Here is a 26559-nt window from a genome sequence, read left to right as displayed (position 1 = left end):
CTGGAGGTCCCAGACCTCCTTCCTCATCCATCAGTCCGAGTTATTTCAGTCCCTCCACCCCCACAAATTGACGGCCTCAGTCCTCCTTCACCTTCGCCAGAGTCATACACTGTCAGGAGATGTGTTGCATATTTATCTTCAGCCACAATCAGATGTTTTACAACAAAACTGTTACAATGCACAAATTATCTTCAGCCCACAAGTCCGCTTCCAATTTGCTGGCTTCTTTCTTTTGGAAAAGGTTACAGTACTCTGTATTCTCCGCCTCTCTTTCAATCAAGGCTCTTTCAGTTTTACCAATTTTTTTTTCCTCTTTCTTTCTTTCTAATTACAGTTCTTACATTCCCAGTTTTTAAGCAGCAATTTATGTGAATGAATCTTCAGACCCACCTTTAATGAGCAACAGATTGTGTAAGACCTTCTTGAAAGGTGCTGGATCTCAAGACCTCTTGGCGGTGCCTTGACTTCTTTTCTTTTCTTTGAACCGGCAGATACCACTTCTTTAAAGTTTCTAATATGGAAGACAGCCTTTAGTGAGATTAGCTTTTCAGCCAGAAAGGTTTTCTTTCGTTTTCATGAAACTTTTCAGACTTGTGCCCTTTTTACAGACAGAGTACAGACTTAGTGTTTCAGGCTTTCTCCTTCTTTTGTTCAAGTTTGTTCTACTTACTTCTTGCTTGCTGTCGTGTTCCTCTTGGAAGTTTTTTTTCCCCAAAATACTGGTAATAAAGTTAAATTTATACACCATAGATGTCCACAGACAACACACGTTTTTATTTAGATAGGTAGGAACAAAACAAGGAAAACAGATCAGTTGTTTTGTATCCTTTGCAGAAAACAAATTGAATTTGTTGCAAACAAAAAGCTCACATTGGCAAATGGAAGGGACTGTATTACTCAATCTTATATCTATTCTGGAAAAAGCCAGCTTACCACCAAGGCTCATTCTGAGAGGGCCAGGCTATGGCTACATTCCAGCATTTCATTCTACATTTTATGTTGGTGACATTTCATTGCAAGCTACTTCTGCTTCACCTCACACCTTCATTTCCCCTCTCTTCCCATCTAGAGGACGAGGGGGCATTCTATTGTGGCAGTGCTCAGGGAAGTGTTTTCAATGAGCCACCCGATTTTTAGTTTAGGAGTCGGCTGTCCCATCAGTCAGCAGGCTGTCGAATATAGGCGGGATAGACATATTTGAGACCACCATAACTTTTAGTGTTTTCAGATGTTTGGGATCCATCTTCCCACAACCCAAATAACCTTCCTTCCTTTTGGAAGAGGATGGAGAGTCCGAATCCTGTTGTTTCATCTTGATGCATCCTTTGATAACAAATATAAATAAAATTGTTTGTGCCGCAGTTTGACAATACAAACAAACAAGAACAATAGGATTCTGGGGATCTGGTGGTGGTAAAGATGATAAGCCAATTAGAGGAGCCCCGCCTATAGCATAATAGCGTGCGAGTAAGCCCGGAGCGAGGATCGGCTCAACGAACCAACCCAGTCAGAATGTAGGCGAGATGGATCCCAAATATCTGAAGTTATGGTGAGTACATAACTAAAAGTTTCGTCCCTTATGAACATGAGGGCCATTCAGCAAGTACCACAGCAAGAGCAGGGACAAGGATTTTACTCGACTTTTCTTGGTACCCAGAAAGGACAAAACCTGAAGACCAATACTGGACCTGTCTATTCTAAACAGATTTCTGGACATTCCAAAATTCAAAATACTAGCAAGGCAGCAGTTTCTGCCCATGCTGGGCAAGAAGGCTTGGCTTGTAACTTTGGACCTAAAAGAGACGTACCTGCATATTCCAGTCGGACAATCTTGCAGAAGATGCCTCAGATTCATAGCTGGCTCGTTGCATTACCAATTCTCTGCATTGCCTTTGGCTTGTCTACTGCACCCAGGGTCTTCACAAAATTCCTGGCACCAGTAATTGCATTTTGCAGACAAAGAGGAATTCAAATGTATCCTTACTTGGACGACTGCCTTATACAAGCAGAGAACAAGGACACTGTACTAAAGCATCTGGCGTTCGTAAAAAGATTATTAATTTGCCTAGGGTACACAGCAAACGAAAAGAAATCAAAACTAGTACCCTCTCAAGAGATAATATTCCTGGGTGCAAGCTTAAATACAACTGCCCAGATGGCTTATCTCACGCCAGACAAACAAAGGCAACTAACTTCTAACTTCAAAATGTTGGCAACAAAGACCCAGTTATCTGCAAGAAAAATTCTTCAAGCTTTGGGCTTCATGGCATCCTGCATTCTGCTAATTCCATATGCCAGACTGCATATGAGGAAACTTCAATGGTGCCTAAAAAGTGTCTGGACTCAAACATTGTGAAAGCCTGGAAGCGTTAATTACCCTCATTCCTTACTTGCAACAGGAGTTTCGATGGTGGGCACATGCCTGTCACCTCAGCAAGGAACAGTCATTCACTCTACCCACAGCCAGGCAGTCAGTAACAACAGATGCATCGGATTATGCCTGGGGAGCACACATGGCAGGACAATGTATTCAGGGCACATGGTCCACAAGCCAATTGCATCTACATATCAATCAAAAAGAGATGCTAGCTGTTCAAAAAGCCCTGACAGCTTTCAAGGATCTACTCCATCCAGGACAACTACTGATAGGGACGGACATTACTACAGTCATGTGGTACATAAACAAGCGGGGGGCACACATTTCTTCCCCCTCTGCAGACAAGCCATGACTTTGTGGGACACAGCATTGACTTATCTTGTACACCTGCAAGCACAATTCCTGCCAGGAAAGAACAATACTCTGGCAGACGAACTAAGCAGAAACCTCACGGATCTCCACAATTGGAAACTGGATCCACAAGTCTTCAGCATGATAAAGGAATTGGGGATGCCCAGACAAAGATCCATTTGCCTCCCCTCACAACTGCCAACTACAGAAATTCTGCACAAGGACTTATCACAAGCAAGCATGGAAAGTGGATGCTCTGTCTTTCAGCTGGAAAAGTCTAACAGCATATGCCTTTCCTCCTCTGCCTCTCCTCCCCAAGGTGCTCCTAAAGGTCAGACAAGAGAAGCTAAGAATGATTCTGATTGCCCCAGACTGGCCACGCCAGCACTGGTACCCAATCCTAAAAAGTTTGTCTCAAGGCCCAGCCTGGACATTGCCTCTAATTCCTCACTTATTGACCCAGCGAAACAACCAGATTCTGCACCGCCAACTCAGGACCCTAAATCTGACAGCATGGCGGATAATGTAACCATTCAAAACACAACTCTCTAAAGCAGTGATGGATGTTATTTTGGAGGTCAGGAGGCACAGTACCAGAAAATCTTGTGCAGAAAAATGGAAAAGATTCTGTGCTTGGAACCAGGCACAAGGAATTGTCACATCTGTGCCAAATATCCCTCAGATTTTACCTAACTAAGATGGTGGGCAAAGGCCTATCCTTTTCATCAATTAAAATTCATGCCTCTGCCATTTCAGCTCATTACAATACGGAACCTCCTATTTTTTCCCATCCTTTGCTAAGGCAGTACCTCAGAGGGGCCAAAAACATAAGACCTCCAAGGAGAGCCCCAATACCTGCATGGGAACTCAATTATGTCTTGGAAAAACCCACACTGCCGCCCTTTGAGCCAGCCAATACAGCTGATATAAAGTTTTTATCTTGAAAAACCTCTCTGGTCCTAGCAATATCCTCTGCAAGACGAGTTTCAGAGATACAGGCACTCATGGCTGTGGAACCTTTCATCATTTTCCATCCAGACAGGGTTTCTCTAAGGACGAACCCGACATTTATGCCTAAAGTAGTGTCCAGTGTGGCCCTTAACCAAACCATTCATTTGCCTACCTTTTATCCAAACCCACAGAATAAGGGTGAGACTTCTGCATTCTTTGGACATACACAGACAACTACACTTCTACTTGTACGGAACTAAAGCTTTCAAGAAAAACTGAGCAGCTTTTAGTGGCATATGCTGCAGGATCTCAAGTAAAGCTTATCTCAAAACAGACTATTTCAAAATGGATAGGCCACTGCATTTGTTTCTGCTACTCAGAACATGGCAAATCAGTGCCCAAGGGCATTAGGCCTCTTTCTACCAGGGCAGCAGCCCTTTCTCAGAGGAGTACCAACCAAAGACATTTTAGAGGCTGCAGTGTGGAGTTCAGTGCACACTTTTACAAAGCACTACCATTTACCTCTCTACTCTAAATCCAGAGCAGGCTTCGCCACTGCAGTTCTGCAGGGCCTTATAGCCTCTCCTAATCCTATTTAGGCCCAGCCACCCAACCTCAGCTTTGGGATGCAACCCAAGAGTAATGACTGCAACAGTGAAACACGATGAACATAGTACAGTTGTGTACCTACCATAAGTGTAGATGTTTGAGTGTATTTACTGTTGCAGTCCAGGTTACCCTCCCACCATCCCCCTTTTCTTTGCTGGGACTTACCTATTCTTCTCTATCTTATACAACCTATGTGATGTATTTGCTTGTAGATGAAGGAAATGTTTATTTTACTGCATGCATTATTATTGGCATAATTTTTTAGCCTACCATTTTGGGGGCACCTAACATCTTGGGCAAGAAAAACTGAAGAAAATGGCATCGGTTGCATCTTTTATACCCCTGGCGCACTGACGTCAGGGAAGAGGCGACAGCAGCCGACGACGGACCTAGACTTTGGAATTCTGGCCGACTGCGGGTAGCCTGCCAGCAAGATAACCCAAGAGTAATGACTGCAACAGTGAATACACTCGAACATCTACATTTATGGTAGGTACACAACTGTACTATACTTGGGTTCAGAGGATTATTTCCAGAGGTTATATAATACCCTTTTCCCTTCCACCTCCAGTCTTGAGAATCCCCGTGTTCCACCCAGTCAGAGGGAACAAGCAGCACTTAAAGTACAAAAGCTGCTAGAAAAGAGTCATCCAAGAGGTCCTCCCAGACCAGATAGAATTCAGAACTTTCTTAAGGTTCTTTCTTTTTAGTGCCAAAGAAGACGGGGGACTGGAGTCCAATCTTGGATCTCAGCATCTTGAACAAATCAGTTCAACATATCAAGTTTCGGATGGTCACAGTTCAGTCCATTCTCCCTTTTCTGGGCAAGGATGACTGGATATGTTCGATAGACCTTCAGGATACATACTTTCAGATAAAGATGAACAGATGATCTAGAATGTATCTATGTGTCCGAATACCAATTCAGAGCTCTGCCCTTTGGTCTCACCACAGTCCCCAGGGTGTTCACCAAATGCATGGCAGTAGTAGTGGCTCACTTGAGACTGCAAGGACTCTGGGAGTTTCCATATCTAGACGATTGGTTCATTACCGCCCCTACCAGGCATCATTTGATAAGAGCAGCCGATCAGGTTCTTCAGACTACTCATCCGGGAATAACCATAAACAACAAGAAGTCACAACTACAACTACCTCAAAGTTTGGAATTTATAGGAGCAATTTTCAATGGAAAGTGAATGATAGTTTGTACTGTTGCGGGAGGCAGTGAAGCTATCAGATCACAGGTCAGAAAATGAATCTGCAGTACCAAAATTTCAGCTCACTTGGTCCCTCAGGCTCTAGGGTCATTGTCAGCAGTGATGACCCTAGTACCTTTAGACAGATTTTTATGAGGATTATCCAATAGTTGTTAGCAACACAATGGTTGATACTTTACCAACCCATGTCAACTCAGATACAAATTACTCATATGTGCAAGAGAGTTCTCAGGTGGTGGATTCAATCAGATCACGTTCTACAAGGCCGTCCATTCATTCCCCTTCAACCCAAGGCCATAGTGACCACAGACACTCCCCAGCTTGGGTGGGGAGGCACGTTCTGGGGAAAACAGTCCAAAGTACATGGTCCCCCGAAAAGGCCAGCTTGCATATCTATGTCCTAGAGATGAGAGCATTGCTGTTAGAGTTGGAGGCCTTCCAAGATGCTCTGCCTCCAGGGACAATTGCAGTTTAAATGGACAATATGTCAGTAGTTTGGTACATCAGCAAACGAGGAAGGACCAAATCACACCCTTTGTGTCGAGAAGCACTGAGAGTGTGGCAGTGGGTGATCTCCTCCAGCTGTTTTCTCATAGCGACACACATTCCGGGGAAATCCAGTGTGACAGCAAATAAGCTGAGCAGGTACATTCTTCTACCTCATGAGGGGTCTTTCTGCAAGAAAGTGACTGAAATGTTTTTTTTTGTCGATGGGACTAGTGATCTTTTTGCCTCCCCACCTAAACAAATACAGCAGCTATTTTGCCCTAATCCCCCCAGAATCACAGAGGAATGCTGCACTTCACGATTGGCCCCTAGTTTACTTTATGGCTACCCATCAATCCCATTGATTCCAAAATTTTTGCAAAAAGCTGTTGGGTTGAAGAGCAAAAGTCATCCTTATTGCACCTTACTGGCCTCTACAAATTTGGTTCCCCTTCCTTTGGCCACTCTTATTTCATCAGCCTTGAGTCTGGATCCAGTTCTAAACCTCCTGTCTCACCCAACTGGCACTATTCATCCAGACCTTTCAAACTTCAGGCTGACTGCCTGGTTTCTACAATTCATTAGTAGCCAGATAAGCTATGCTCTCTTCCCCTGTCCGACATATACTTTTATCTTCCCATAAACCTTTTGCATGAAAACTTTATACAAGCAAATGGAAGAGATTTGTTTACCAGGCACAACAGAATCATATTGATCCTTTTTCAGCTCTGATGCATAACGTACTGGAGTTTTTTGGCTTTGCTTTTTAAAGAAGGAGCTAGTTCCTTAACCATTAAACTTCATTTAGCAACAATATCAAATTTTCATAATTGGATTTGAAGGGGCTTCATTTTCCTCTTATAAATTACGCAAAACTTTCTTGTGAGGCACTCCTCTTTTGAGTCCTCTGCTTAAGGACCCTCTGCCCCATGGGATCTCAGTTTGGTACTGCAGGCTCTCATACATTCCCCATTTGAACCAGCAGCTAAGTGTGACTTTAAATACCTTACTTGGAAAACTGTTCTTCTGGTCACCATTACCTCTGCTAGACAAATTTCAGAGATCCAAGCCTTGTTTTCAAAACCTCCATTCTTGATCTTCCACAAGAATAGAGTGATGCTGATAACTAATGCCTCTTTCCTTCCCAAGGTGGTGTCAGAATCTAATATCAACCAATCCATTAATTTGCCAGTCTTCTTTCCAAATTTTGCAAACAAGGGTGAATACATAATACAATTTATTGGATATTCACAGGCAATTACGTTATCTGCACAGAACAAAAAAAGATCAGAAAAACAGACCAATTGTTTGTTTATTTTGCAGACTGGAAATTAGGTAAACCAGTCACAAGTTAATTTTGCCAGATGGCTAACTGATTGCATTTCATTCATATATAACAAAATGGAAATTACCTTTCCAAAAGCGGTACAAGCTCATTCAACTAGATTCATGGCAGCTTCAGTCTTTTTATCCAGAGCTTCCATGGGCGAGATATGTGCAGCAGCAATTTGGGCTACTCCACATACATTTGATACTTATTACAAATTGGATCTGGTCTCCAGGGGTAGGGCATCATTTGGTTCAACTGTGCTTAGGAATATCCCTCTGTAGAATCCACCCAGGAATATAGGTAGCTAGGGACTCTGTCCCATCAATTGAGGAGAGAACAAAAGTTAACAACATTAGATAAAGAAGTTATGTACTCACCATAATGTTCCATCTGTGTTGTCCATTTTCATTCTTCCTCAACTTCCCACCCGGCAGCCCCCTTCCCTTCTTTCACAAACTTATGGAAGAGCGAGGCTCTACAAGGGCACCACTGTCCTTTTATATTGAGCTCCATATGTAGTTTTTCCTCTAAAACATTTTTCGTTTCTAGTAAATTCAGCAAACAAGATCTGATGGGACTTGGGGTGGATGCATTATGGGTAAGGGATGAACTAAAGAGCTTCTTGGTTACTGTGAGTTTTAGTAATGGCCGAGTTTGATCCGAGGATTGGATCCAAACCCATCAGTTCAGGAAAAATGAAAATTGACAACACAGAGCAGGTACATTATCATGAATACATAGCTTCTTCTTTTCTTGATACCATACTGATTGTATCATTGCATTTCTGAGTCCCTTAGAGGTTCTGAATATAAAACAAATAAAGGGGAAAATAGACAACCCTGCCTAGTTCATCTGTTCAGACACAGCTAGTCAGTGAGAAACCCTCCCACTTTAATTTTTGCCTCAGATCTCTCATTTATCCTCCTAATTGCTCTTCTTGTGTTGGGGAATGCAAATGCTTCCATTGCTCTAGTTATGTAATCCCGTCTTACTCTGGCAAATGTTTGTTTTTTTTTTGCATCAAGACCCACTAACAGTGGTGGCATTTTCTTACTCTACTTTCTTATTTTTCCCTCTGGATTATCCTTGTTTTCTTAATATTGTCAACTATTTGCCACTTCTTCACTTTCTTCTCTCATAGCTTCCAAACTTCCACAGGAATACCATCTGTCCCTGCAGACTTCCTTGCAGATTGAGTGTATGTCTCCATTTTTTTCTCCTCTCCTCCTATCTTAACAGTTAATTGTTAATTGTTGAGCCTCATCTACCTCTAACCTTGGCTTACTTAAATCTTCCATCACTATTTCCATTTGTACTCCTTCTTGATTTCCACATTTCCCTGCTTTATACACATTTTCATAAAATTTCCGAAACTTCTTTAATACCTTTGCAGGATCACTCGTTATTTTTCTTGTTATAGGCTCCCCAAGTTTATTGACAGCTGTACCCCTCAACTGTACAGATTTTCGCAGAATGTCCAGATTTTTACCTCATAACTTTGGTGTGTTTCTCCTCTAACAAATCACTGACAGATCATTGTTGAAGTTAGAAAATGACAGACATTTGAGTTTCAGACTTCATACCTTTCAGAACATTCATATTAATGTAAAACCTGTTATTTTGTCAATTTTCTGAGTTTGCAAGAGCAGTATTTAAAAAGTGCCCCTATTTTGGGGCCTTTGTCCCCCCATTATGTATAGCTTTGTCCAGATTTCTTGCTGTAAGAGGTTGAGAAGTATGGTGACAACCCTTTCTACTTTCTGTTGCCTAAGTAGTTATGCTGAAAGTTTTTGTGCACTGTTATCAAGAAAATAATTGCTTTACATCAGTCTTGGCAAACATTTATTGAGAGTATGGAAGTTACAGTCTTTACTTTGAAGGGGTTACAGACATGAGGAGTTCAATTGATGTGATGGAGCAGAATCTCAAAATTAAGAAAAGGGGAGGATGTACATGTTATAACTTGAGGTTGGTTTAAGAGGAGCAAGGGATTAGGTGATCAGATTTGATTCTGACTGTTGTGACTGGGTCGTTGATTGTAACTAGTTTGTGTTCAGGAAATTAATTTCAAGAAATTTGTCAAGATGAGTGATCCACTCATAATATTTTTGGTCCCCCTTGGGACAAGATGTAACTGGCTCAGCCACCAGTGCTTCATCCCCATGCTGGGGTTACAAGCTTCACCTCCTACTGCGGCTGTGACTGTCATGGGATAGGAATTTTTTTTTTTATCTGCTCCGCACCCCACGTTCATTGACTATGTTTGAAGGAAACTACCATCTTTGAACCACACATCCCCTAGGGGAGCTTCATCAGTAAACACCCTCCCATCCCAGATGAGCACACCCTTCCTCCCTACTACTTCACCCGAGCTGCTAATTGAACCCAGGTTGACTGGGCTGTAGTTGGGGCTTTTTCCCTCTGCCACCAGACCAGCCCAATAGTCATAGCTCTTTGCAGTACATGAAGCTGTCTAATAATGTAGAGATTTCTGTAATTTGTATTTATTCAAGGATAGATTTTTATATGGTATAGGTACTTTTTTTAGTATATTTTTTAATAATTCTTTCCACACAAGTATAACACTCAGTGTGAATCCAACTCAAATCTCCCATATTGTTATTTGCTTTTGTTACTTAACATTAGCAATGCAAGTTTCAACATTTTAGCAGCTTGCATATCCTCTTCAGTTTCTTGACATAAGTTCCAAATGGTCCTAATAAGAAGTGGAGGTCAGTGATTCAATTGTAAAATAGTGTAAAAACTAATATGAAGGTGATATAAGCATAGTTTGGTTATGGTAAGCAAGGGCTGCACTATGTGTTTTGCACAGAGCCGCTGTTAAGCACCCGTTATTTCTAAACACTGCTACAGTTTGTCCTTTCTTTCAATGGCTTTGATCAGCTGCTGTCAGTCATTGTAGTTCTGGAAAGTATTTTCCCTAGCATCTTTCAAGAACAAAGGATTATTCACATTTTATATGGAGTTTTGACTGACATATCAGTGTTCTGTGATGATTTTTTCTGGATTTTACCCTAGCATCTTTCACTGAATTGGGATTATTCAGTTCAGTGATTCAATGCAATTCTGCCAAACTCAGAGGCTGTATGAGCCATTTAAGAATTTGCTTTATTTACAGTTCTGTTGCATGCTTGAAATTTGTAAACATAAAATTCTTGCAAAAATGTAAAAGTCCACAGATCTTCAGGACATTAAGTATTTAGTTTGTTTACCCGAGTAGTACACTGTTCACTATAGATCATTTGCAGGCATAGCCTGGGTGAAGAAATTCACAAAAAAGAAAACTGAGAACAAATTCACAAACACGGTGTAACCACAGAAGGTGGATAATCCCATAGGCCAGTGTTTCTCAAACTTTTCTGATCGGGGCCCACTTGGACAAAGCATATAACTTAATGGTCCACTAGCCTTTGCATAAATCACATTTTATTTATTTATTTATTTTACATTTGTTAACCGGGCTAGTCTAGCTGGATATATGTCCATTTTCAGTAGAGGCCCGGGGAGAAAAGCTCCTCACATAGATCAATTACAAAGAGATATATAATAAAAGTACAGTAAGGATATACATTTAGTAATAAGAATAACAAATACCCAAGGCACACCAAAAAAAATATATATATACTAGGTCATTAGAAGCGTCACTAATAAAAAAGCTAAAGATTAGCAAATTGTTTTTGATAACTGATGGAAAGAACGAATTAGTACAGGACATATGAAGGGCTTAATGAAGAAATACAAGGGAGGAGAAGAGTGAGATGCAAAGGTCTAGTAAGGGGAGGAAAAGGAGATGGAAAAGAGGACGGGGTAGAGAAAAGGTGGAGTGGGACAGAGCATAAGAGGAGAGCAGCAGGGCAATAAGAAGAACGTATATTTCTGGCTAATAAATACAGAGAATAGTTATGGTAGAGTAGGGGAATGAAGAAGCTTAGTCAGGAGTCCTACAGGAGCAAAGCCAGTGATTTTGGAAGTGCAGTTTGATTTTTTGTTTGAAGAGTGGTAATGAGGGGATTAGAGTGATCTCAGTGGGTAGCGGATTCCATGTCCTACCTACAGTATTGGTGAACAGAGAGTCACCAGCTAAGTTGTAGGATTTTACAGATTTGGTCATGAGTTTAGAAGAAGATCGAAGGGAGGTAAGATTATTATAAGGGATTAAAAGTTGAGAAAGTATAGGGGTGTTACCAGGTTGGTAAAGTATCTTGTGGGCAATGGTAAGTTGTAAGATCATAAGGCAGTTTTGTAGCTCAAGCCAGCCTAGGAGTTTTAGGTTATGACAGTGATGTGTTCTAAAAGGGTTACTGGTGGCAAAGCGGGCAATGCTATTGTAACAGGTTGCTAGTTTATTTAGGTTAGCCCTCTTAAGGTTAGTGAAAATAGGTGAGGCGTAAAAGAGAGTAGATATCAGATGGGAGTGGGCGATAGTTGCTCTGGTAGCAGGTGTAAGAAATGGTTTATATAATGATCCTATTTTTTTGTTAACAGTTTTGATGATGTTATTGATGTGTTGATCAAAAGTGAGATTGTTGTCTATGGTTATTCCTAGCAGTTTAGTTGTTGTGTCAGGAGAGATGACAGTGGTGTCATTAGATAAGATGTTGAAGTTTAATGGGAGGGAAAAGGAGAAGTTTGTTTTTTTTAGCATTTAGGAGGAGGTACCGTCTAGTAAACCAAGTTTCTACAGTGTTGAAAGTAGTTTGAGTTAGCGAGAGTAGCTCTAAAGAGGTAGATGCTGAACAGATAATAGTGGAGTCGTCAGCATATTGGATGCAGGTAGCTTGAGGGATTACAGTGTTGAGATCGTTTATGTAAAGGGAGAAGAGAAGTGGGCCGAGAATGGAGCCCTGTGGGACTCCAATAGAAACAGGCAATAAGGAAGAGATATGATTGTCCCAACAAACGGCTTGATGTCTGTTACACATCCATAATATTATCCCTAAAAAAGTTTATTTAAAATTAATAGTTAAATAAGTAAAGTTTAAGAAACCAAATTTTAGTTAATAGACTTGCAATGAGTACTGGCGCACATAAAATCTCAATCCTGGCACGCTAATGAATCATTTTCCCCAGTAACCCCTTCGTTAGTTTGTATTGTGTATGCACAAGCACTAAAGTGACACACTAAATTATTTTGCCGAACAGTCTGATCATGTGTGCACAAGCGCTTCCCTGATGCACAAATTGTTTCCCCAAGCAACATCTTCATTACTATGTGCAGGTTTACACAAGCACCAAAATGAAACCTTTCCCAAAGAGACCCCTTCAGGAAAATATCCGGGTACAGTATGCACAAGCACCAAAATGAAACATTTGCCCAAGTGACCCCTTCATTAACATATGTGCAAGCACCAAAATGAAATATTCACCCAAGTGACCTCTTCAGTAAAATGTTCAGGTATGCACAAGCACCAAAATGAAACGTTTGCCCAAGTGACCCTTTCAGTAATAATTGTACAAGCACCAACATGAAACATTTTGCCCCCACCCCCCAAAAAAAAACCAAAAACACAGCAGCTTCTCACTGGTTAAAAATTGTTGCCCGGCTGTATATAAACAGCAACACAAACACACATACCTAACAAGCATGCAGTCTCAGAGTTCAAAGATTCCCTGGATTCAAATAACAGACTTCCCCCGTTCCCCATCACATACAGAATTGGTATTTTTATAGGATTTTTTCCTTCAGTGTTGGTCATGATGCTGAATCTGTGCTGATTGGTTAATCTCAGTTTGCAGTTGCAAGCTGAGATTAACCAATCCGCTTCAAGAAAGGAGGGACTCATGGGAGCAACACATCTAGACACCAGACGAAGCCCTTTATTTCAGAAAAAAAAAAAAACAGGCAGTGAAGAGACCAGATTACATCAGAAATTTATTAACTCTCGAAGTCCACCAGGAAGTCCCCGGCCATGGACCACACTTTGAGAAAGGCTGCAAATTCATACAGTATGTAAATAATAGCAGAGTAGAAATCAAATGAGAATTAATTTTAGTAGTAATGAGAGGAAAGCAGCAGCTGAGAACAGGATCAAAGTAGAAGTGATACAAGTGAGAAGGGAGATTGGTTGCGTGTCCAGTGGAAAAGCACCTAGTTAGATTTTTGATGGAGTTGGGGTGTTTTTTGAGTTGTGCTAAGAAATGTGGGGAAAGAGGAGAATTCTTCTAGATGAGGGAGAGGGCCTGCCAGAGTTGGGTGCTAGAAGGGAGAGGGAATGGTCGATACAGTGCAGTTTGGTATGGGATTGAGGGAGTCATAGAGGTGGCAGAGGTTGTAGTGGGTGGTTTTATTATGGAGTTTGGCTGCAAGAGGTGGAAAGGCACTTCAATGAAGTAATATGAAAACAAGAGAACCCTAGGAGTCGCTGAACCCAGTATGAGACTGGTAGCCATTTGGTCTTAGAGATAGTGGTGCAGTGGTGTTCATGAGGGGTGGAACTGGAAATGGATCAGCAAATTTTGTTGTACTTATTAACTTCTAATTAATAATGGAAGAGTTCCAAATCTTACCAGATCTAGACTGAAAACGTGGCCTGTAGTCTGTCTAACATGCGGTAATCTAACCAAAAAAATTATTCCTTGTGTTAGCTGTATGGTTAGCAAACTTTGTACTGACCATGGCAGCCAGTAGATCATTTAAGCATTTATAAACCAGGATTAACTCACAACTCATGAGCCTGTAAGTGATAGAAAAGAATGATAAATACTCAAATCTGATATTTTAAGACATCTGTTAACATTTCAGTATTTGTATAGTAACTGTTTTTTTGTATGCTGTCAAGTGGTTTTAACTGTAATATACCCAAAAAATGAAATGAACCAACATATTCAGTTATTACAGGATGAATACTAAAGATGTACAACTGGAGCAGAACACATTCATCACTAGTGGTAAATGTAGTCCATCTACTTAACCGTAGCCACGTATGATTAATGAATACTACTTAAGGTTACCATTTCCCCAGCATTGTGCTTAGGAAAGTTTTCATGTGACACAACAAAGCTTTGTACACGTAACTGGTAGAACCTGCATTTTATGAGACATTATATTGCTAAGTTAGATGATGTGTGCCTGTCATCTTTTAGTAAATACATCCAGCTTATAGCACTTACTGCTGTAGCTAGCAGTACATTTGTTATTGTGACAAGTGTAACACCCCACTTAACTCTTTCACATTCAGTGACACAGAGATTCAAAGCATGCTACCTAATGCATTGAAAGTGTTTTGATTTGGGGGAAAATGTATACTTGCCATTCTGTTCTTTTCATAATTTTAGTTTCACTGGGAGTTCAACTGCTTTTGGAGCTCTTCATTACAATGTTCTTGTATATGAACCTGTCTACAAAAACAGATTTATTGTGGAGATCCTTGTGTTTGAGTCTCACTGTTATAATAAGGGCCATTATTTCATCAGTTTTTGAACATAATGAGGACAATAAGGTATTGTGATTTCAAACTTCTGTATGAGCAGTCTGTTACTGCCCTGTATGTAAGAACTTGTACTAGTATTTATATTTTATATGGTGAAGGTACTATTTTTGAGCAAGCAACGTGCTTCAAAAAATTTTGTTTTTAAAAATATCTTTATTGATAAAATCCAACAAAAAACAGCAGTTGTTTGAGATCTAAAAAAAGTTCATTTTACAATAAAGTACATTGTTAGACATCTTACAGTGATGTGAAAATTTCCATTTGTATCATCTTAATGCATTACGTACATCAAACATGTTAAGTCAGTGGTGCTAACAAAACACCCATCACTTGCACTGGCAGTACAGTAGCACTAAATGTATTTCTGAATACCTGTTAAGAAAAGTATTATTGTAAGTGGTGAAGTCTCTCCATTATTAATTTTATTTTATTTTATTTATTTTACATTTGTTGACCAGGCTAGTCTAACTGGATACATGTCCATTTTCAGTAGAGGCCCAGGGAGATGAGCTCCACTTTAAACTAAATAAATCAAGACAGAACAAAAGTCCAAAAAAATATCTAAAATACATATACTTGAAGATTTTCTTCAACAACTTTTGAGTTATACAGGACTAAAATTATACAGACTGTGACTACTGAGTTTAACAAGATACAGTACTATTACCAATGGAAAGTGATTGATATTCACCATAAGTATATTGGGTAGGAATGTACCTTTACAATGATGTATATACGTTATAAAAAAAATAGAACACTGAGAAATAAGAAAATTATTAAATATATGTACAAGAAGAAGTAATTATAGTCATAGTGAAATAAATAGTTGGTCTATATACAAGGTGGAAGACGTGAGCTCACTAAAGAAAGAAATGTTGTAAAGAGCATACTCCGTGAATAGTTCCTTGGGAATAAGATACTAAGAAGGGAGTGAGGGATGAATTTACTAATTCTGCAAAGTGGGTTAATGGAGGAGAGTTATAGAAAAATGTTATACTGGGGGGGTTAGTCAGGGTTAGTACAAGGACATAGCCATTGTGTTTTTAGTTTAATTTTTAGTTGCTTTTTAAAGAGTGGTAATGATGAGAGATGTAAGTTTAATGGGAAGCTTGTTCCAAATCTTCCCCACTGAATTTGAGAAAAGAGAATCACCTGTCTTGTTGTGGGATTTCTGGATGGTAACCAGTAGTTTATTTGATTTGTGTAGGGGGAGATGAGGCTACTGAGAATAGGAGTATTTCAAGGCTGGTACATAATCTTATGGGTATTGGAGAGTTGTTGAAATTCTAGCTGGTTATTTAGTTCTAGCCATCCTAGAAGTTTGAGATTTCAACAGTGATGAGTTCTAAATGGGGACCCAGTAGCAAACCTGGCAATATTGTTATAAGAAGTGGTCAATTTGTTTAGGTTGCTTTTGGAAAGATTAGTATAAATGGGTGAGGAATAGAAGAGGGTGGAGATCAGATTGGTCCGGTCAATAGTAGATCTGGCTTCTGGGGTGAGAAAAGGTTTTATCCTATACAAGGATCCAAGTTTTCTGTTTACTGTTTTAATAGTGGCATTAATATGTGAGTCAAAGTTGAGGTTGTGGTCAATCAGTACACCTAAAAGTTTGGTAGTTGGGTCAGGAGCTATGGTTGTACCATCGATGGATGTAATAGAGAAATATATTGGGGTGGATTTAATAGTTGGAGTAAATAGTAATAGTTTGTTTTTTTGGCATTTAGGAGGATGTGACGTTGTTTGAACCAATTTTCTACTAGGTTAAATACTGTTTGGATGATGGACTGGAGTTCAGATAAAGTGGATGCTTTACAAATCAAAGTGGAGTCATCTGCGTATTGTATGCAGGTAGGTAGAGGCAAATTAGTAGAAAGGTCATTAATAAATATGGAGAAGAGTAGAGGTCCTAGGATAGAGCCTTGAGGGACACCAAGGGTGATAAGGAGATGTTTGGATAGGTTATTATCCCAAAGGACAGCCTGCTGTCTATTGTGCAAGTAGGACTTGAACTATTGTAATGCCTGTGTGTCAAGTGAGAATGAATTGAATATGTTAAGAAGTATTTGATGGTTAACCATATCAAAAGCTTTCGATAGGTCAATGAACAGAGCAGAGGAGAGCATGTTATTGTTTCGATGTTTATTGCAGTCTGTAAAGGATAGGAGAGCAGTGGTGGTACTGTGGAATGGTCTAAAACCATGTTGACAGCTAGAAGGTTATTCTGGAGAATGTGGTCAAATTGTTGATGGATGCATTTTTCCATGATTTTGGCTAGTGGTGATAGTAGGGTTATAGGCCGAAACTTAGAGAGTTCAGTTGATTTACCACCCTTGTGAAGTGGGATTATGGGAGAGATTTTCCAGAGTGAAGGAATGGAGCCTTCAGTTATGGTTCTGTTGATTAGGATAGGATAGGAAAGAACTCTTGCAGCAGTTTGAAGGTATTCAGGTGGTAGGAGATCAGCTGAGGGAGTACAAGATTTAAGTTTATGACGTAGAGTATAGATGAGGGCTGTAGGAATAGGTTTTAAGTGAAAGATAGATGGTAAGGTTGTTAGGGAGGATGAGAGGGTAGAGTTAACAGGTGGTAAGGTGTTAGCTAGAGATTGGGCAGTTTCAGTAAAAAAGGTATTGAAAGCATCAGCAATCTGGTTTGCAGAGTTTAGAGAGACCAAATGGGGTTGGTGTTTTGGAGTGGCCTGGATGTAAAAGTTTACTTATGCCTGACCAGAAGCTTTTGGGTTGATTATGGTGCTTTTTCTGGAGTTTAAAGAAATAGTTTTTTTTATCCTGAACTTTTGATTTTTTGGTGGCATTTCTTAGCTGTCTAAAGTATTGCTGATCAACTGGGTCTTTAGTGTTTCTCCATTTAGACCAGAGTTTATTTCTTTGTAGGATTTGTTGTCTGGTTTCTTTAGTAAGCCGTGGGGCTGTTTTGCTTCTAGTTCTTACAGAGCGTGAGGGGGCATGGAATTCAAGAATTTGTAGGAATTTGGAGTTAAAATAGGATACTGCTTCATCAGTTGGCAGGTGTCTTAAGGATGACCAGTCACAGGCTTGAAGTTCTGCTTGAAAGGTGGCTGGATCAAAAATATTTTTTGTTGCAGGTGATTTTAAAGGTAGTTTGGTTTGGGATAAAGGATTTTTGTCTAGATAAACAGGTAAGTGAATGGTCACTAATATCAGGAAGGATACCTACTTTGTAAGAGAGAGGGTGGCTGTTAATTAAGATCCAGTCTAATATACTTTCTTTGCAGCTGGGTTTGTGGATTCTGGTGGGGGTGGTAATAGTTTGGGAGAAGCCATAGAGGTTTATATGGGTTGTGGGTTTATGAGTGGTACAGGTGTTCCTGTCTATATTAAAATCGCCGAGTACAATGGTTTCTTGAGGGAAGGATGTTGAAATCCAGCAGAAGATACTTTCCAAGATGTTGATATTATTGTCTGGGGGTAGGTAGGAGCATATTATGTATATAGATTTAGTAGTATTGAGCTGGAGCTTGGAGATGAGAATTTCCACATTAGTATCTAGAGGTGTTTGTACTAGTAAAGAAGTCACCTGTAAATGAGATTTGTGCAGTATTGCTACCCCACCACCCTTTTTGGTAGTTCAGTCTAATCTCAAGATATTATAACCAGGTGGAAGTATTTCATTGTCTTTTGTAACAGGTTTAAGCCAGGTTTCTGTTGAGCATAAGATATCAAAAGAGTGTGCATCTAGTAGTGTGTGTAGTTGGCTTACTTTATTGTTAACACTCCTTATATTGAGATGAGCTATGAGTAGGGAATTTGGGGTTATACAGGGAGTGAAGGGGGGAGAGGGGTGTCTCAGGATGTTGCTATCTGGTTCTGGGTTGGGATGAATGTCCCCATGAAGGAGAGGATGTCTATAGGGACTATATGGATGCTTCTGTAGTTTACTGTAATTAAGTTGTGAGTTCCTATATTGTGTGAATGTAAAATGGACTACTCTGTGGTATTTAGGTGATAGGTTGAGGTGGATGTTATGTTAGAATGGCTTTGGAATTCAAGCTCATTTATTAGTAATGTTTGTTTTAGGGGTTGGTGAGATGACGTGAATTGTAGGTTTTCATAATAGGTAAGGGTATAGAAAGGATAGATAGTAATGAAAGTAGGAGAGGTAGTTTATACAAGTGAGTGCATAAGTTAAGGGCATGGGGTAGGAGATTATAGAATGTAGTTAGGAATTAGGAGGTAGGAGTAGAGAGAGTGTGGAGTACAGAAATATGTAAGAGGTAATTGAGAGTAATTGTCAGTATGAGGGTGGGTGTGTAGATGGTAGGTCTGTAATGAGTTGTGGATAGCTATTGGATAGGAAGGAGGGGGTGTGGCTTTGTAAGTATAAGAGTAGGACCACTGGGTGGGTGGGAATTGGGGGTAGGGGAGTGGAGTTAGCCCGCAGGGCGAACGGAGCAGGTAAGTAAGGGTCTACCGAGACAATCGGAGAGCAGCAGATTCCTGAGGCATGTTAAGTATATCCAGGTAAACAGAGTGTGGTAAAGCAGGTGAGATGTAGAGAATGTTTGTGGAGTCGAAGGAAGAAAACAAAGTATAGCTAGACAGTGGGAAGAGAAAAGGTAACAGCAGAGTGATACAGCAAGGAGATTAGCAATTTGTCCATCTGTTTAAATATTGGGGGTTGGTATAATGGTTAGTGTTTATCCCACAGGCACAAGGTTCAGGATTTGACCCGTACCTTTGAGGAAAATAGACTACGTTTCAAATAGCCCAGAAAGGCAGCTAGCCTAGTGTTGGTCTATGAACCCATAGCTAACAGTCATGAGGCACCTGAAATGTTGCAGTGAAATAAGTTAATGCTGGACCGATATTTTTTTCACCAACCCATTTGCTCCTAACTCATTCATATTGTCTAGATTTGATTTGATGATCACTGAATTCACTGTCACCATTATTGTACCATCACTTTCCTTTAAACCCCAGTGTTTAACATGCATACCTGCGATACCTACCTTTTACAATGTAACATGTAGGCCTTTCTTCACCTTTCTGTCAAAACATTTCAACCAAATTACCCAACTATTAGTCTTGCATGATACTGTGTATCCATGTCATATCAGTCCAAAAACTCCCAATAGTCTGCCGCCTGTATAATATGACTTTAACCGTCCCCGTTTAATAACGCATCATTATTTTAAAAAAAAACTCTTACTAATTCATCGCAACTAATAAGCTTAGAAGTCTTTTAAAAATAATTTTCCTGATATTTGAAATCTAGGCTGTGATCTTTGGGCACTTAAAATGATAATCATATTGATCACTGCTGCAATAGCCTTAGCTATATTGGTTATGTCCTGCCAAGAATATAACAGCTGGCCAGCTTCCAAAGCTTTAAGGTACCTTCCATTCACCAAAACTATCAAGGAACTGAGCTGAGTAAAAGACAAGTTTAGGTGCAAAGCTGTTCAGAGCTTTACTGCTGTCAAAGAGTATGCTCTGAGGCTTGAGGATGGACTGTCGGCTTGAGCTTTCACTTCTTACATTTATTGATTTTATTACTCTCCTCTTCGGGAAAGTTATTTTAAAGCTAGGAGTGTTGTGTGTTAATGGAGCATGCTGAGCCTGTAATGCGCTTTTAAAAGGAGCATTTGTTTTTTTCTCCAAGTTTAAAAGTAGTATTAACAAACTGAAAACACATTTTCTGTGGTTAAATTGTATTTAAGTTTCCTCAGTGAGGCTGGCAGTGTTTGAAAGTGCTTTTTATTATGTTTTTTTTGTTTTTGTTTTTTTGTGGGGAGGGTAACTTGTGCAGACTGATAGTTTTACTGGCATTTGCTGCTAGTCTTCCATGGGAAAGAGCACTGTTTTTGGATTGACCATGGAACAGACTACCGACTCCATGGTTAGTCTTTTCTTCCAGCCACAAAAAGAAAAAAGTAAGCAAACAGCCTTTGCTACCACAGCAGGCTAGCAGTTTGCCTCAGCTGCAAGTAAGTGACTTTGCTGTGGCCATTTGTTGTACCTCAGAAAACTCATCTTTTACCCAATTTCCCTCTGGTTCTGAATTTGAACAGGAAGATGCAGGGATGGATTCAGGGATTTTTCCACTGATTTCCGATTCTGACTTGGGAGATCTCAGATGTTCATCGTGTTACCCTGCTGCAGTCATCACACTTGGGTTATCCTGCCATCAGGCAGTCCTGCAGTTGGCCTGAGTTCCAAAGTCTTGGTCCGGCGTCGGTTGCTGTCACTTCTTCCTTGACGTCAGTGTGCCAGGGGTATATAAGAGGCATCCGACGCCATTTTCTTCAGTCTTTCTTGCCACGCGGTGCCTGAAGCAGAAGCAGTTCGCAAGTGCCGGTCGGCCGACACCTGAGATTTTCAAATCGAATTTCAGTCCGAAGTCTTCAGTAAAGCTAAGTACCCCGTTGAGGAAGCTTTTCTTGCCTCAGTCCGATGTCAGAAAAAGTTAACAATTGCATTTCTTGTGGGAAGCAAATACCTCATAAGGACTTCCATTCTTATTGTATTCCTTGCCTAGGCCCAGACCATGACGTCACAGGTTGTCGGTTTTGTGCTAGGTTTAATAAATGAACTATCAAACGCCGTTTTGACTTCGCATGACATTACTTTGGTAGGAAATTTAACTATATCATGCCGTCGGAACAGCCGACGACCAGCATGCATAAAAAACGCAAGGATAAGGACAGGCAGTCTAGGAACAAGCCAGATTCCGAGGCCTCTGCTGGGCCTGTCGAATGTTCTCCGGTTTTCAGTGAGGCGCCTACACAGCCCCCAATGACCACAGAATTGGAACCCCAGACAGCTGCAGATTCTCAAGCGGAGTGTACTAGGCCATCGCAGCCATCTTCATTAGGCCCTTCCGACACCGGAGCAGAAGAAGATCCCGGTGCAGTAGAAACACCTTCGGTTGCTGAAGGTGTCCTCAGACCGACTACACTCACCATTAAATCTTATGCTAAGCTTAAAACTCCATTAAAACCAAAAAAGAATGCACATCAGTCTACAGCTCAAGGCCCCATGCCTAAGAAACAGATGCTTAAGATGGCTGAAGATTTGATTACCCTAATCAGGGGTTCCCATCCCCCTCCAGATAAAAGACCAAGACAAGAGGAGGATTATGCTTCCTCTGATCAGGTTTCAATTTCTTCAGATTCTTCTGAGGAACAGGATTACACTTTTTCCCCCTTATGAAGACTCTGATGCTGAAGACTCTATTCCCTCAACATTTCCCCCTGAAGACTACTCCTTTGGGGAAACTTTACATACCATGAGGGAACATTTCCACTGGGAAGGCCAGGACTACTCTGATTCTAAGAAAAGGCTCCAAGAGTTCCTTTTACTACCCCAGCTCAGATCACTTGCTATCCCTCCAGTTTTAGACATTGTGGATGATGTTTACTTGGAGTCTAGTCTAAATCCAGACTCTGTACCTCCTGCTCCAGCCAAACCAGACAGGTACTACAGCGTACCTGACTCACACAAATTCCTTTATAAAAGCTCTGTGGCTGACCCAGAAACAATTTCCCAGGGTCCCAAGGGGGCTAAAGCTTCTATGGCTAAAAATCCTGTGCCCTCTGAAAGGGATTCCAGAGCCCTAGATAGATGGAGAAAGAAGATAATACACCTCAACTACTCTGGCTGTGAGAGCATTAAATTGTCAGTTTCGCATGCTGAAATATCAGCAATTCCTAATGTCTCAATTAAAACAAAAAAATGAGCACACATTCTGAACAGTCTAAATTCAAGGAAATGCAGGATCTGTTGCATGCAGCTGAACAGATGGGCAAACATACTTTACAATGTGGATTTGATTCATTGGAAGCTTTCTGTAGAGCAGCTGTTACTGGCTCTGTTATACATAGACATGCTTGGTTAAAAGAACAAACCCTACCTGATCATGTTAAAGCAAAATTATTGGATGCACCTTTACAGCAGGATGTATTATTTGGTGTCAAAGCAGAACAGGTTTTAAAGAAAATGGAGGATAAGGCAAAGTCTATGCAGACGGTCAGGGATTTTTTACAGGTACAACCTCCTCGTTTCAGCAGAAATTGGCCAACCAAAAACTGGTCCTTTCCAGCTTCGGACAGATCACAGAGGGGCAAATACAGATGCCCAAGGGGCAGAGGTCAGTCACAAGGCCCTTACAAACCTCACCAATGGGGTACTGCTACCCAGAAAGGAGGAGAAGACAGGCCCCAAGCTAGCAGAAGACAAACACAATGACTCAATCCTCAAACTACCAAGCAAATCTCTCTTGGCAGCTCCCTTGGGAGGAAAATTAGCACTTTTTGCAGACAACTGGCACATCATCAAAAAAGACAAATGGGTCCTAAACTTTGTCTCACAAGGATACAGATTTCACTTTCATACCTTGCCAAGGATAAAAGGAATGCCAACCTGCCACCAAATCAATGGGCAGAGGCACAAAAACAAATTACAGCTCTCATGGACATGAGAGCCATTCAGCAGGTACCTACACAGGAGGAAGGGCAAGGATTTTACTCTAGACTCTTTCTAGTCCCAAGAAAAGACAAAGCATGGAGACCCATTCTGGATCTTTCAATTCTGAACACCTATCTACAAGTACCAAAATTCAAGATGCTAACACTACTGCAGCTTGTTCCCATGCTGGGCAAGAATGCTTGGCTAGTAACGTTGGACCTCAAGGAGGCATACCTGCATGTCCCTATCAGACAAAATTGCAGAAGATACATCCGCTTCATTGCAGGTTCAACCCATTATCAATTCTCTGCACTGCCCTTTGGCTTATCTACTGCGCCCAGGGTCTTCACAAAATGCCTGGCACCAGTAATTGCATACTGCAGACAAAGAGGAATTCAAATATACCCATACCTGGACAACTGCCTTATTCAAGCAGAAAGCAAGGACATTCTTTTAAAGCATCTGGCATTTGTCAAACACCTTCTAAGTTGCCTAGGGTACACAGTAAACGAAAAGAAATCAAAACTAGTGCCCTCACAAAACATAATATTCCTGGGTGCCAGCTTGAATACAACGGCCCAGATGGCTTATCTCACACCAGACAAGCAACAACAGCTGACTCAATACTTCAAAATAATGGCAACAAAGACCCAACTCCCTGCAAGAAAAATTCTGCAGGCCTTGGGATTCATGGCATCTTGCATACTACTAATACCATTTGCAAAACTGCATATGAGGAAATTACAATGGTACCTGAAAAGTGTATGGACTCAGCACAACCACAGCTTGGAAACAATAATACCACTCATTCCCTGCCTTCAACAGGAGTTTCTATGGTGGGCACAGACATGTCACCTCAACAAGGGTCAGCCTTTCACCTTATCTACAGCCAGGCAAACTATGACAACAGAAGCATCAGACTATGCCTGGGGAGCACACATGGCAGGGCAGTGCATTCAGGGCAAATGGACTACAGATCAAAGGCATCTGCATATCAATCAAAAAGAAATGCTAGCAGTACAGAATGCCCTAACAGCTTTCAAGGACCTCTTACACCCAGGCAACTAATAATAAAGACGGACAATACCACAGTAATGTGATACATAAACAAGCAAGGGGGCACACATTCATACCCTCTATGCAGGCAAGCAATGACCTTGTGGAACACAGCACTGTCTTACCAAGTTCAATTACAAGCACAATTCCTGCCAGGAAAGAAACACATTGGCAGATGACCTAAGCAGAAACATCATGGATCCTCACGAGTGGAAACTAGATCCACAAGTATTTGCAATGATAACTCAAAAATGGGGATGCCCAGACATAGATCTGTTTGCCAACCCCCAAAACTACCAACTTCAAAAATTTTGCACAAGGACATTCCATCCACAAGCTTGGAAAGTGGACGCCCTCTCATTCAGTTGGAAAACATTAACAGTGTATGCCTTTCCTCCACTGCCTCTTCTAGCAAAGGTACTGCTGAAAGTCAGATTAGAGGGCACAAATGATACTCATTGCACCAGACTGGCCACGCCAGCACTGGTATCCAATTCTAAGGAACATGGCCCACGGCCCACCATGGATTTTACCACAAATTCCTCACCTGTTCACCCGGCGAGACAATCAGATTCTACACAGCCAGCTCAAGACTTTAAACCTGGCTGCATGGCAAATTACCTAAACAACCAGCCAACACCTCTATCCAAAGCTGTTATGGATGTCATTCTGGAGGCCAGGAGGCCCAGCACCAGGAAAACCTATTCAGACAAATGGAAAAGATTTTGCGCCTGGAACCAGGCTAAAGGCCAAAATCCCCTTGATCCAAACATTCCTCAGATTCTACAATATTTAACTGAGATGTTGCACAAAGGACTTTCCTTTTCATCTATTAAGATCCACGCCTCAGCAATTTCAGCTCATTACAACACTGATCCTCCTCTATTTTCACATCCACTCCTAAGACAGTACCTCAGAGGGGCTAAGAACATAAGACCGCCCAGGAGAGCACCAACACCTACTTGGGATCTCAACTTTGTTCTGGAAAAGCTTACACTGCCGCCCTTTGAACCAGCATTTTCAGCTGATTTAAAATTTATTTCATGGAAAACTGCCCTGCTACTAGCAATAACTTCAGCTAGAAGAGTCTCAGAGTTACAGGCACTAATGACAGTGGAGCCTTTCCTCATTTTTCATCAAGACAGAGTCTCTCTATGAACTAACCCTTCCTTTATGCCAAAGGTGGTATCCAGTGTGGCCCTAAACAAAACCATTCATTTGCCCACCTTTTTCCCAAATCCCCAGAACAAAGGAGAAAGACTCCTGCACTCTTTGGACATTCACAGGCAATTACGTTACTACTTGGATAAAACTAAGGCTTTCAGAAAATCTGACCAGCTCTTTGTAGCCTATGCTGCAAGATCACAAGGAAAAGCTATCTCAAAACAGACCATTTCAAAATGGATAGGACATTGCATACGTTTCTGCTACACGCATCATGGGAAACCGGTACCTGCTAACATTAGGTCCCACTCCACCAGGGCTACAGCTACATCAGCAGCCTTTCTCAGGGGGGTGCCAACCAAGGATATTCTGGAAGCTGCAACTTGGAGTTCAGTGCACACCTTCACCAAACACTATCACTTACCTCTATATTCTAAGACTAGAGCTGGTTTTGCCACTGCAGTTTTGCAGGGCCTACTAGCTTCTTCTAGCCCTGTTTAACTCCGCCAGCCATCCTTAGCTTTGGTATTCAACCCAAGTGTGATGACTGCAGCAGGGTAACACGATGAACATAGTACAGTTTTGTACCTACCATAAATGTAGATGTTCGAGTGTTCACCCTGCTGCAGTCCAGGTTACCCTGTCTCCATCCCCTCTGAACTAGCTGGACTTATCTATACCATTCTATCTTATACAACCTCTGTGGTGTATTTGCTTGTGCCTGAAGGTATTGTTTTATTTTTATATGTATTTTTTTATATATTGCCTACATATTGGGGGCACCTGACATCTAGGGCAAGAAAAACTGAAGAAAATGGCGTTGGATGCCTCCCCTGGCGCACTGACGTCAGGGAAAAAGCGACAGCAACCAACGCCGGACCAAGATTTTGGAACTCAGGCCGACTGCGGGACCGCCTGACGGAAGGATAACCCAAGTGTGATGACTGCAGCAGGGTGAACACTCGAACATCTACATTTATGGTAGGTACAAAACTGTACTTTTCTGATTCTCCTTATGGGGGTTTCTTTCTCTGAGACTGTTGCTAGAATGGGCCAGTGTTTTTCAGTGGGAGAACAGTGAGGTTTTTCAGTCCGTCGGAAAATACTGAGTTTTGCA

General features: G+C 41.1%; 1 protein-coding gene across 3 annotated transcripts in view; it reads left to right on the top strand.

Annotated features, from left to right (window-relative positions):
- Positions 1-26559, top strand: part of CFAP20 (cilia and flagella associated protein 20) — a 476007-nt gene that overhangs the window by 364235 nt on the left and 85213 nt on the right. The window lies entirely within an intron of this gene.

Source organism: Protopterus annectens, chromosome 8.part0, assembly GCF_019279795.1.
Source record: "Protopterus annectens isolate FY-2018-M chromosome 8.part0, PAN1.0, whole genome shotgun sequence".
Taxonomy (NCBI): domain Eukaryota; kingdom Metazoa; phylum Chordata; order Ceratodontiformes; family Protopteridae; genus Protopterus; species Protopterus annectens.
This window is presented reverse-complemented; position numbering and strand designations above follow the sequence as displayed.